The 14,326-nt window shown below is 33.9% G+C and overlaps 1 protein-coding gene across 2 annotated transcripts in view; it reads left to right on the top strand.

Annotated features, from left to right (window-relative positions):
• The window catches only part of IMMP2L (inner mitochondrial membrane peptidase subunit 2), a 414,095-nt gene that overhangs the window by 17,307 nt on the left and 382,462 nt on the right, over positions 1-14,326 (top strand). The gene's annotated exons all lie outside the window — the stretch shown is intronic.

The raw sequence follows: 14,326 nt of genomic DNA, 5'->3' as shown, positions 1-14,326 counted from the left end.
TTATTCCAAAATTTTTTTTTTCTTAATATAGAAAAAAGTTGATGCAGCCTGTAGAATATTGCAAATCAGCATGTGTATGTAGAATGGGTATTTTATTGATGTGACAAAATTTGAGTAAGTTTTTGAATTGAAGACACAACAGTATTAATTTCAACCTTTAATATGTTTTCTTAAATAAATAGAAGTTTGGAAATTGTCTTGTTCCTTAATTGGTTAATAGGTTTTTAACAAAGGAGTTAGCAATGACTGCAGTATAAATTATGTTGTTAGATTTTTGAGTGATGAAATTTCAGGGTTGTAAATATTCCCAGATGAAAATTTTAACCCGGAGATTAAAAATTAGAGGTTAATTTAGAGTTTGAATTTTGTCTGTAATAGAGAGAACACCTTCTCCAAGGTGTGACTGAGAGCAGGAACCTACTTGCTGGGAAAGTTCCAGGTGTCCCTGCATTTCTAATGTAGATTTCTAATGTAGAATGTGTTCTCCTGTGTCAAATAAAAATAACTATGTTAATTTAATCGGGAAAAAAAATGACAACCAGTGGTTTTTGTTCTGTACATTCTGAGTGGTAACATGCTTTTAGAGGTTTGAACTATAACAGCTAAATGAAAATGGGCAGTATGTTTAAAAACAAGGAAATAAATGTTGTATATTTTGTCAGCTTCTTGTGAGTTCTCATATAGAAGTGTAATTCCTTTAAGTACAAACCCAACTTTATAGAAATTTCCTTGACATTAAAAAAAAAAAAAAGCATACTTTCTATCTCCTATGCTTATTATCCTTATGAGGGATATAAAGTGGTTTCTGTCAGTGCTCCCTCTGGCTGTAAGATTATGCTCAGACCTTTCAGTAAACTCCCTTACTTTGGGTAAACTGCTAAGCATTTTTGTGTAAGGCTATGTGTGTTTGATCTTTGAAAAATCCAGTGCAGATCAGCATTCTGGAGGAAGAATTAGAGTACTGCATGTGAGGTTGTTTCTGTGACTGTGTCCCTCATTGGCACCCATTCAGAAACAAGAACTGGAAAAGATAATTGTGATGATGATATTATGTGATTGTGTAGCAAGTTTCAACGTATACATACAAATCTGAATAATCCCATTTTTGAAGAAATCTGGTCCTGTTTAGTTGATAAAAAAAAAGGAGTTCTCTAATGGTGAAAACTGAATACATACTATTCTTAAAAGATCACTAATTGGAATTTCATTCTTGAGACTAGCCTAGTAAAATAAATATCAGTAAGAAGGTACTTACTAATGGAACTGCATTGAATTTGTAGTTATAATTATAAAAGACTTTCCACTAAATTCTGATAGATATAACGTGAATGGACATTTAATGGTTCTTGTATTATTTTTAAGAAAGCTTCTTTCTGGACAACCTTTTACAAATACCTCTGCTTGACCTTCTTAAGTCTTCCAATTTCTATTCTATTTTTGTTTGTATTTAGGTCTCTGTACCAAGTCATCTGTCTTCTGGCAGGTAGGACACTGCAAAGAGGTTATGCTGACACAGAAGCTAAATAATCACTTGAGTTTCTGTTCCTCAGTGACCTCAGAAAATCTTTTCCTATTCTGTTCTTTAAGTGGGAAAGAAACCTCTCATGTCTTTTCCTGATAAAAATCAAATATGTAGTTCTCGTTTTGTTATCTGTGTTACAATTTATTTTCAGTGTAGCTATATTATATGTGTGTGTTAATACTGTTCATGGAAGAAAGACTTGCATCTTCTATTTATAAAGTAAGCAAAATCCATTTTCTAAGGAAACTCTTCAGATACTTCACATGATCCTTTGTTTTATTATGAGGTGCTCAGGATGCGTTTAAGTAGGCAATTATTGTAATACTGTGGAAACTGAGCAGTTGTGGAGGAAAGAACTTGTTGCAGTTAAAGTTATGATTACTTGATTTAAGGTCTGTGGATATGAGTAGGAAGTTATAATTGCAAGAATCACTGCTGGAAAGGGTCTGGCTAGACTCTTTAGGCCAAAAAGTAACATATATGGATGTTATGGCTTACAGGTTCCTTAGTGGTCAAATTACAATTTGAATAATTAAACATAACGATATTTTATTTTGAAAAAGTTAATGATGTGGAAGTCAGTTAGGTAGTCTGGGCCATTTGTGAAAAAAGGTGTTGGTTGATTGGGAAGACTACTATAACATTGTAAGTAGTACCAGTGAGAATTTCATATTCTAGTTGATGATGATTTCATCGGTCTTTCTATTGAATTAAGTACCTTGCTGTTGAATTAAGAAACTAGTTGTTGCTTACTAAATATTTATTACAGTATCCATTAGAATACTACACTGCAAGTTTACTAAAACTGCTTCACTGTTTATCAAGTTAAGCTTGTTGGAAGAAACTAGACGTGAACGTTACTAACGTAAGCTAATGTAATTCAGTGCTGAATTGTTTATGAAATAATAAGAAGAAATTGTCATTCTATCACAGCAATGTATGTCAGATAAAATTATTAAATTGCGTCAGGAACTTGATAGGGTATAAGTGTATCTAGAACCTTGCTATAAGATCAGTAATTTTGGCTCTAAAGGGAAATGTTGAGATAACAGACCATTATCTGAATAATGTTTTTATTTTTATTCTGGTTAGAATCCCATGAAGAAATTGGACATCAGGGTAGTCATCAGAAATTCTGTTTAAAATGTGAATTCCTGCTAGTTAATTAACAGTCATTTAAACTTAATGACTGCCCATAAGATAATTCCATACATTCCTGTGTGAGGCATTATTCTTACAGTGGCTGAAGGGTGCAACTTTGAAAAACTATAAATCACTATTGCTATGTCTTTTGCTGGTAGTTGTGGGTTGGATTTTTTTGTTGGTTTGTTTCTGTTTTTCTGGTTTTGGTGGTATTGTTGTTTGGTTTGGGTTTTTTCGGTTTTTTTTTTTCCCCCTCTGCATATAGTCTTTGTGTTTCATTTAAAATGCAGCATTGAAGGGCTTGACAAAAAGTCAGATGCACAGTCTGGTTGAATTTACTGCTCAGGTAAGTAGCATAAAATTTCACTAAGACATATTCTAGCGAAAGTGGAGGGAAATTACGATCTCGCCCACATCAATACCAATTCAGTTGCATAAAAATTAAAGCTGTTCTATACAGGATAAGCTACAGATCTGTACTCCTTTTTTTGAGTATTTTGCTTCTTGGCCCATATGTATTGACACTGGAATAACTAAAAGTTATGGGTATATTGCAACTCAGGTTAGAATATGAATAATAAAAACAAGTTAATTTGAAGTTTCATACAAATATATGTACATCTGATTCTTTGGAAAGTGAGAAAGATGGGAGAAAAACTGGTTATGTTGTGATCCTTAAATTGTAAGATGATTAGGTGTTAGCAACTAATTAGTATATTAGGAGGACCTATGTTCTGCTGTAGGAGGAATGTCAACAGTAATTTTCAATCTCGAAACAAAATTAACTAATTTAGTTTGATTTAATTATTTTTACTTCACTTTTTAGTGATCAGGCATATGAGGAAGAGGAAAAAATCTGTTCCAACAAATGAAGTAACTTTTGCCTGTGCAACAGAAATTCCATAGAAAAGGGAATGGCATAGAATAGTTTTTTCTAGTGTTCAATATGATGGACAGTCATAGTATGTAGGATGTCCTGAGTCTAAGTGGACAGCTGCTTGGAATGTTGCAGAAATTGCAGCCATGATTTGGTTGGCCGGAAAGCTGTTCTCTGATCCTGTAACTCTCTGCCTGGCAGTATGATGGTTGACTGCCCTGTGAAACTCATGCTGAGCAAAAGGAGCTTGAAACCTGCCTTGGTTTAGAAAAATGTCACTTTTACCTTTTGAAATATTTACAATTTAGATGCTAGGAACATGCTTTACTCTAGCAGAATCTGGTGATGGAAATGCCTGCTGCAATGTACATACAGAATTGTAACAGTATATTTATCCTGAACTTTTTTTTCTTTAACCTTAAAAAGTATTTGACAACTCTGATAGGAAAATATTTGATATATTTTTTTCTCAGTACATTTCCAAATGCTGAGAAGTAATTACTGGTTATTTATGCTTCTAGGTACCTAGAACTAGGAAAGGTTTTATAAGTCAGTGACATAGGCTACAAAATTTTGTTGCTGGAAGTGGCAGGAAAATTGTTTCAGCAACTGGTAGGGAATTCCAATGCTCATTCTCTACAGGGTATTCAGATTAGACATCTCCTTCTTATGTAAATTCAGGCTGAACATCTGTGATACTATAGGATAAAAAAAGTTATGGGTATTCATATGGTTATTCTTACACTTGAGATCAAGCGTACTTTTGATTATGATAAATATAGATGGACCATAATTTTTGAATGTATATTCAATCTCCTGAACAGATAGCCTGGTGCTTTAGAGAATTGTTAAACTGAAAATAAACTGATAGTTTGTTGTAATTTCCTTCCCTTTAGGGTAAAGGATTTAAGGAAGCCAATGTACCAACTATGATTCCTAAGGAAGATAACAAATCAAAGTACTTAAACTTAGGTTCCATGAACTGATGAAATGCTGACTGCTGAATTCATGAAATAGTAGATTCAGTTTAAGATAAACTTCTCACTAGATTAAGAGTTTACCTTTCATATGGCTTTACTTGAATCATGAATGGTGCACATTTTGTATCTAAAGATGCTATATCACCTTCTGTTATGAAGCACTTGTGTTATACTTAGGAAGAGAGGGAGTGATGAAAAATCTTTCTTTGTAGAATAACTCTGGAAATCAGCTTACCTTTTCTGTATGAAACCATTATCTTTCAAAGAGATCCAGTTCCTTAGCATCAAGGCTTTCATATTCCAATGCTAAGTTCTGCTGCCTGCAGGAGTATGGAAACTTTAACAGAGAAGTATATGTAGAATGTTACTGTATGATTCAGCAGTGGTTGAAACCTAGAATGCGGTAATTTTTCTGAAGAGATGAAGCTTGGTATACGTATGTATCCTGGCCATAAGCAATTAACCAATTGTTTCTATTTGTGCAAAAACATATCTAAATACATTTTAGTCTAGCCTGCTTTCATTTTGTTTACAATCTGGGAAATACTGAGGACGTATTTTATTTTACAGGATATTTCATACATTGTGTTCTTGGGCAAATTATAAATTAAACATTGCCACAGCTCACTTCGTATCTTCCAGTAGTAACTTTCCCTTAGCCAGTTTAATCAGTTGTATTATGAGCAATAAATATTAACTACAGACTGTTACTTCTAGGAATCTTTCAATGAACTACACAGATGCTGACAAAGTGAATTTTGCTTACACATGAAAAATATTTATTTCCAATCTAATTGGTGAAGGTGGAAGAAAAACCATGGGTCTTGACCTGTACTGAATATATTGTGGACATAAATATTTTTGCATGTAATAAGCAGTCTTGGCCTTGTTTTCTGGTTTTTTTCAGCCTGTTAGCAAAGGCAAAAGCAAGGGAATGGCAAATTATCAGGTTTAAAATGATAATTAACCTTATCATCACTGTATTTTCTAGGGAAATTATATAAGGCTCTATTAATGAAAGTAACGTATGTTTTTAATGCGCAATCATCTGTTCTTGGCAAGTGCAATTTAACAACATTTAACTTTAAATACATGCATATATATTTGTTTAGCTGAAAGAGGACCTTAATGTTCTTGTCTGTTTATCTGTTGATTAACTACAGAGAAATGAAGTCAAGTCTTCTTGCAGGTTGAGGTCCACAGCAAAAAGACAAGAGACAATGGCCACAATTACAGCAAGGGGCATTCCGACCAGTTATAAGAGAGGAAAAAAGTGCAGAATTAGAATGACTAAGTCATTAGTGAAAGAGACTATGAAAACTCAATCCTTAATTAAAATTGCACTAGCAAAAAGCCAAGCACCTTGATCTGCCTTTCCAGTTGCATGTGTTTTGGCCAGCAGCTGAAGTAGATGACTCTCAGAGGTCCCTTCCAACCTGAATTATTCTGTTTGTCTGAATCAAATGGAATTTCAGCAATGGAACTTTTAAGACATGAGGCATAATAGCTATACACTTTCAAGGTTAGAATTCAACGTTACCAGTTAATGTTTACAGTATGTTTGTGGTGGTTTTAATTTGTTTAATAGCATGGAAGTGGATTTTCTAAAATCCTCTTAATGTGTAGATGTAGTTGTGATATTTGTCATATACCTGCTTCTAAAACACCTAGTCATGTGTTTGAAAACTATTATGTTAATGGCTGAATGTACATAGAATCGTGTGTTTGCATTTGAGTTTTATAGCTAGATTGCAAATTCTCTAAAGGAGAAACAACAAGTAGTTTCAGGCATATGCATTTGGTGAAACAATCAGTGGTGTGGGTGGCAGTCTGAAAGCAGACATCTGAAGACTGGGTAGTGTTTAACATGCTATGGTAAAGGAATGCTTTGCAAATGTATGTGGACAGTAGTTCCCGAATGAGAAGAGGAACCTGATTAAAGTAGATAAGCAATTGTTTGCTCACTTGTTAAATTTTCAGTTCAATCTGACCATATTAATTCGTAAAAGACAGCGTCAACATTTTGACTGAAAATCAGAGAGAAATGTGTCAGGAATAAAGGATAAAAGACAGCTAAAATGAAGGCAAAAAATTAATGTGATAGAAAACTGAAAGCAGAGAGAGGGATTACATACTAATTTTCATGTTGTGTCTGTAATTTAATGACTTTTTGTAGGAAGAATCAACAAGAATCTTTTTCATTTATTTCATAAATAGAACTTAAATTGATTTGAACTTGACCCATGTCTTCTGCCAATATGGAGCAGAAGAGTCTAGCCTGCTACTCTCTAGCCACTCAGCTCTGATTTTACCTGCTATTGTAGGTATCTTTTTTTATGGCTACCTTTGTGAAATGTAAAGAATTAGTATAAAAGCAGAAATTTGGACTAGGGAAAAAGGTAGAAGTAAAAACTTAAAATATTGTTCTCTTAAAACCACGATCCATAGCATAATGTCATTTAGGGTTTCAGTAATTAGTGATGTATATCTTAAGGCAAAAAAGAAGAGATACCTAGTGATATTTCTTGTTTTATTTGTTAGTTTATATGTTTGCTTTAAGGGATAAATTAGTGGCATTCTCAGAACAATAACTTTGATGTTTCAAGAACTAGGGCAACTGTAATAACAGAAATGTGGTCTTGCCATATAAAGGGAAGTATATTGTCAGCAAGCAAGTGATAATAGCATCCTGTACACCCAGAAGGCCTGCTGTGATGTTTGCGTCTGCATAAGATCCCCTTTGCCCTCAGAACAATCTATTTTTAAACTGGTGCTGAGTTTGACCTTAGTAAAGAGATAATGTTGGAAGATTTTTAAATGCGCGATCATGCACAGTGTGTTCCTCAGTCCTGTAGGACACTGACAGTAGTATTTTTTCCACAGCAAATTTGTTTTAGTTTGTTACGTGCTTGAGTTCAAAGTGTTTAAAATTAAAGGGGAAAACTTGATTACAAATTATCTTCTTTATCCTTAACTGATACAGCTTACCTGAATCCATGAGCTGGAATCAGAGATTTAGATTCATTGTTCCATACAGCTTATGATGAGATCATTTCACATTTCTGATTAAAATAGTAACAACTTCCACAGAATTAGTTGTTAACTACATTTTCCTCACTGTGAGCTATGATTTCTTTATAAAACTTGTGAAGAATATAGATTGTTCCAGGTCAATATAACCATGACTTCATAGGAACAGCATGCCCACCTTCGATAATTGAAGGAGGCTGCTGGTATAGTTAACGTATTTAAAATACCTCGCAACACCAAGAAATTGTAAGAACAATAATCTTTCATTGGCCTCTTGAGACCTTCACATTTAACCTTCATGTTATCTAGACATATGTTTTAAAACTGTCAGCAATGGGAAGGTGCAATGTTGGGGACTGGGAGAAATTTATGGTGTTGTAAAAATATGTTAACTAACATTAAGTTAAACCTGATTTAGCAAAGCAAAGGACTCTTGAATGTCTGAACCCAAATATAGCAGAAAAGAAGAGCATCTTAATATCTGAAACTTTTTCTAGATGCTTCTTAGTTTTGATAATTGAAACAACTGAGCATGCTCATATAGAATATTTTCTCCTCTTTATTTCCCTTTTTTGTCTCTCCTTTTTGAGGAATTATCTCAGTGGCTATCTTTGAGAGAATTTTGAGTAGCTGACCTTCCAATTTTATTCTGGTCAGTTTTCATTTGTAATCCTGTTGCCATTTGTGGTGTTGAAGAGACTACAGAGTTTGTGAATGCATAAAGTGGGTTGGCATTTATGTAAGTATTTCCAGAGTGTAATAATTGATTTTGTGTTGTATTACTTTTGCAGCTCATGCCTCCCGCTCTTCTAAAGTCTGCTGCTGTTTTTTCAGCTGTCTAATTCTAGTTTATCCTTTTCTCCTTTAAAACACTTAACAGATTTCTTCATGCAAATTTTTTATTATGTATGTTTTAATCAGCTTTTACCTTTGGTTAGTGAAACAGGTATGACATAATATAGCTCTCTAGTACATATGTGAAGGAATTGTCACATTTGAAAATACTTAGAGCTTGCAAAAACTCTAATAGTTGTGTTTGGGATTTCAGCTGCAGAACTCTATGCAAGGCTGCTCAGCAGGGCTTTCCAGTTCATGAGACTTGCTAATGCAGCAGCAGTTAACCGACAAGGGAAATTTAAATTTGAAGGGACTCTTCATGTCCTGATTTGTAAAAGCCCTGTTGGGCTATTCTAGAAGTTTCTGCTCGCAACTATATTAAGCTCTTCTGTGTGGCTTGTTTCAATTTGTGTGTGCAGCTGTATGTGCTATTTACTCATGAGGTATTACATGTATGCACTATTTGTTCATGAGGTATTACATCGCAGCAACACGTATGTTGCCTAGATGATAGCAGCAGGGCTAGCAAACCTGTGTCAGCTCCTGGTATTCAGAGAACATGAACAGAACATTTGGTCTTATTAGCACAAAGCATTACTTCAGGCTAGAAATAATCAGTTTTGGTATCTCTAATTTACCAGTTATACTCCTGCTTTATTGTATGTTAATAGCAATATGCTGAGTAAAGGTTTTGCTATTTTACTGGTTTTTTTGTTGTCTCATACTTGCATTTGACAAAGTGAACAAATAAAACACATCAATAATGCTTTTGTCATGAACTTCATTTACATGAATATAAAAGTTGTACAATATTTAATATCATCTCGTGAAGAACCCCTTTGAACACAACAGGTTTATGATTGCTGTATTCATATATTCCTGATTGGTCTCCCATGTGTTTTCTAAGAATAAACTGATTTTGGAGATTGCTATGGAAGTTTGATCCAAGTACAAAAGGTGAGCAAACATAGACTCATATGAATAGCTGATATTCAAAATTATCTTTAACTTAGGAAGAAAATTATCCACATTCGGATTTTATGAATTGTAATAGCAGAAATATCAAGGGATATGAATTGGTGAGGTTATAATTTTTTTAAAAAGTATCTGTGGTATGCAAACTGGCAAATGAGAGGCTTGCATAATAATAATAATTATTACTTATTATTATTAATTATTATTATGCATATGCAATATCTGTAGACCAATTTCCCATTACATAAATTTGGGAAATATTAAGTATGGACACACAGAGGCCATATTTTGAAACAGTTGGCATGCTGTAGCAGAATGACTGCAACATATTGCTCACACGCACTGCAAAAGTTCTTAAACATGTATGCTGTTTATGAAAATCAGTAATTTTCTCCTTTCTCTGGGTGACTTGGAATGATAACAGTGGTTGGTGCTGCTGAGAACCCAGACTGTCAAAGGATTTGAAATCCTTGTTGTTGTAATTCCTTAAAGTGTATGAGGTTCATATTGCCTGTGAGAAGAGAGACTGTAATCCCAGTTTTGCTCTTACAAGCCCACAATATTACTGTCAGCCTTTTCTCTGTAGAATCCAAAACCAAGATATATATTAAAATATTTCAGAACAACAGAATACTTAAAAAATAGCAAGGGAAAATTTTAAATGTGTTTATTTTACAGTTTATTAAAAATATTTTAAAATAGTATTTACATTCTTTTAATATGTTGATTTATAGATGTGGTTATGGTCCGTATTGTGTATAAAATTTTTAGATCCTAGAATGACACAAAGTTATATTTGAAAACAAAATCCATGTTCATCAGATTGCATAGAGTGTGCATGTACCAGCTGAAGGTCCTCTTCCTAGAATGGTAAACTTTCAGTTAGATACGGGGATAATTCAGCATCTTTGTAATGTAGAGGAATATATATAGTGGGTTTTTTTCAATTTAGGGCCCATTTAAAAAAAAATAAAAATCATTGACTTGTGTATTGCTGCCCATGACAGGGGGTTTGGACTGGATGATCTTTAAAGCTGCCTTCCAATCCAACCCCTTCTGTGACTTACAGGCAAGTAAGATTTCTTACTGAGGGTGTTTTCTTGCTCTCTTTGGATTGTTTTATTCAGGAGGAGACTAATACACTGAAGGTAATTTGTACCACTGCAACCAATGTGATTGAAATTTATGTAGAGGGATGCTAAAGAAACACATTTAGGTTTGTCTCCAGTTAATGGGTTTTGGTCCTTAGGTTGTACCCGTATCCCTGGTCTTAGCCAAGCCGCAGGTAATACGCTACTGGACAATGAACTGCTTTGCAACCCCTGCTCCATTGGAGTGTGTAAAATTTGGGTTGTCAATCTTGCCAGTTTCAACCAATCTTAATAAACATATGCAGAGGCATCAGAGAGCAAACAAGGAAGCTGAGAACAGACCTGTGGTAGAGAAAAAATTATATAATTGACACTTTTTGAGCCTTCTTTTTTTTGTTGATCCTAGCTGCATTTTGGTGACCTGTTCAGTAGAGAAGGGATGATTTATTTTGGAGATCTATTCTAGAGAAGGGATTGTGACATCTTAATTTTATTTCTTATTTGGTTTTGTTTTGTTTTATCATTGCAGACTTCCTTAAACAAACAGATTATATTAATACTTTCCTTTTTCAGTGCTGGCAACAGACTAGTTCATCTGTTAAAGTCTGGCCAGTGAACAAGTTTATTTTCTTCCTTCATAATATCTTTTGAATTTTTTTTACTTTTTTATTTCAGAAGTCTCTAGTGAAGGCTTAGAAATGAAGCCTTTAGGTTATTATTTTTTTCTTGTTTATATTTTGTCATGCCGAAGGATGCTAATTTTGGACAAGGGCATCATTATTCAAGAAAGTCCATGTAGATTTCTTTTGTTGCCTCAAGGGGGTTTCTCCATTAAACTTCCTCTAATTATCTCTATTGTTTTAACAGTTAGATATCATAAATCAAGCCTACTCACCAGAATTTCTCTCTAGTCAACGGTGAAAAATGAGCATTTCCAGAAATGAGTTTTTATCAATTACCCTTACACATTTTATTTTAAATGATGGACCAAATAAGTACCATGTAATTTAATTGAAATAAAAACATATTTCTATGTCAGTTTTTCACTGCTGTCCCTAAACTAGATGAGCAAATTGTAATGAAAGTATTTGAATATGTTTCACCATACAATGTTAAGGATTATTTACATGCAATTTACTAATGCTCAGAAGAAATATTTTCCATGTTATATGGAAAATGGGTGACAATATGGGTGGAAATATGGGTGACATCTCATACTCTTCACTGCACATATCTTGGAGACTCTTTTTGTGAGATTGTAATAGCTGACCAACAAGGGTCTTCAATGTTAGGGTTAAATTTTCATCTGTTAATGAATTATAGGTACTAAGTAATACTGAGGGGCTTCCTTAATGTTCTTGTATTTACATTATTTTTCTTTTTCCCTTCCTTACTCTTTGTTTGCTAAATAACACAGAAGAAAAAGGGCATAATTTAATGAATGACCCCTTGGATCACAGATGCTGACAAAATAAAGCCTGAAAATTTTAAATTGGCTGGCTGCTGTTATCTTAATACAGCCCATTAAAGTCACACAAAAGAGTGTAACTTATTATGTAGTGAAACTGTGACTTTTTCATGCTTTCATTGTAAACGTGACAAATTTATGGATGGCATTAGTGATACTAAGTTGACAGAATTAAAACCACTGTTTATGGATACAGTTCAGTAACTTGATTTAATTAAATTCTCAACACATTGATCTAAGAGGATTTTCAGGCAGTATTTTATGACAAGGGTTTGAAAGAGAATGCTGAAGTTCCCCCAAAAGTGATGAATTGATAGCAGTTTTCTCATTTAATACGTACATATTTAACTAAATGCTTATTGTTTAGACTCTTGTGCTTTGAAACACTGTACAGTGTTTTGTAAATTCCTCTTAGCCTAATAGTATACTGCATTAACACTGTGTGTATATAACATAGAGAGATTCAGCTCTACTCTAATAGACACATTAGAAGTGGGACATCAGAATCCAAGCGTCATTGATAGTATTGCCTATAATGAAAACTTCCGACCCTTAGTTCCTTTATTGATACCTACATTTAATATGGGGTATGTAACAGCATCAGAAGTGAGGTGATTAGGATAATCAATTATCTTTGCCAGAGAAGATAATGCCTTTTAATTTCTTAGTCTTTCCTTGTTTCTTCTGTTCCTTTCCTTTCTCAGGTTACCTGTCCCCATTAATAATCAGCATGGTTGTAAATCTACTAAGTACTGTATTATAACTCTTTCCTCTTTGATAAGCTTTACTGAAAATAATAGGCAATAATAATCTCTGAGATTTTTAAGCTAAAGCTTTTGGGCACTAATGCAGTCTAGACCAGTGAAGTGAGTGTAAGGAATGATAAATTGAATGTCAGTTGATGCACGAAAGTTGAAAAAAACTTCATTAAATTACTGATATAAATTTATGGAGATGTCAGTGTTACATGAGGGGTTCTGTTCTGTTAAATATGGTAAATGGATTTAAGGATATTGTATTGTATGCATCTTAAAAGTACCTGACACATTTTACTTGAAAAAACAGCATTACCAGGAAATAGCATTCACCATGTAGCAAAAAAGCTGTGTTTTATTTTATTCTGCACTAGAATGAGATTATTATTGAAGTCAAAATTCATAACACTTTTAAAACACAAAATAATTTTGATTCTCCTTAGGCACGGAAGGTTTAAAAGGCGCATTACCTTCAACTAGGAACAAATGAGAAACTTGGCCTAGCCCCAACTTACTGAAAGCCAAAGTAAATCTTGAAATAAAGTCCCTCAGTGAGGGCTCTCGTAGAAGGGTAGTTGGGAGACCTTTTAGACTACAGATTTATAAATTAAGCTTCTGGCACAGTGATTGCCAAAGTAAGATGGACAGTCAGAAATTGGGATGTGGAGGTTATAAATTCAATGACATTGAAGGCTACTTACTGGAACTCTCTGACAAACAAAATGTGTACTCCAGCACCTCTTTCCAAAGCTGGCAAAAGAAGATGGCAAGTGTTATGTGATTTCCCTATTTGTGTTCCCTTCCCCTTGTGGTTCCTCAGCATTGACAGCCATTTGATATGCATCTTTCCATTAAATAGTACCTGAATCTGTACATTAAATAGTACCTGAATTTTTAAAACTAAACAAATTCAGGAGCAGCTGATTGATAAATTGATAAATTGATAAATGTTACTTTCTCTACAACTTCCTCTGGCAACAAACTACAAAAATTATCAGGTATTTTTTGTTCTTCATCCAGGTAATGTCACAAATCCATGCATCTGAGTATTAAGTTCAAATTTGCATTTCAGATCTAGCTGAAAATTGTGCCAGTGTTGTATATCTCTGTGGAATCCAGGCTGGGATGTATGGGAGTCTGAACACAGTCTTCAGAGCATTGCTTGGAATTGAAGAATCTCCCAGGATTCACTTTTCTCAAACATAATGAGTTGTCAGTTACATGAAGACTGTATTTCTTGCTCATACTTCACCTTCCTTTGAATAGATATTGTAGCAAAATGAGAAATACTCAGAAACGATCTCCAGTTTCAGTACTTTGTGTACTGTAGGAAGGTATCCATTGACCAGGTGTTGAGTCCTGACATTAACATTGTCTTTCTTTATTAGCTCCAAGCTACATGATTTGTACCTAGTATTGAATTTTTATCTTACATATGTCAAGATGCATATGAAGAAGTATTTCTGTAAGAAGAAAATGAGTTCCATGATATTTTTTCTTTGTATCCATGATTATTTAGTTCTGGTGCTCTTAGAATGATGAATGTTTATTTAATTTTTAATTACTTCTGCCATTTTTTTTATACTCCCAACTTTCATCGGTGAAATTCACTTGGATTGTGAAATCTGTGCAAAATAAGAAAGCAGGA

Source organism: Corapipo altera, unplaced genomic scaffold (assembly GCF_003945725.1).
Source record: "Corapipo altera isolate COAL_440 unplaced genomic scaffold, ASM394572v1 1, whole genome shotgun sequence".
NCBI lineage: Eukaryota > Metazoa > Chordata > Aves > Passeriformes > Pipridae > Corapipo > Corapipo altera.
This window is presented reverse-complemented; position numbering and strand designations above follow the sequence as displayed.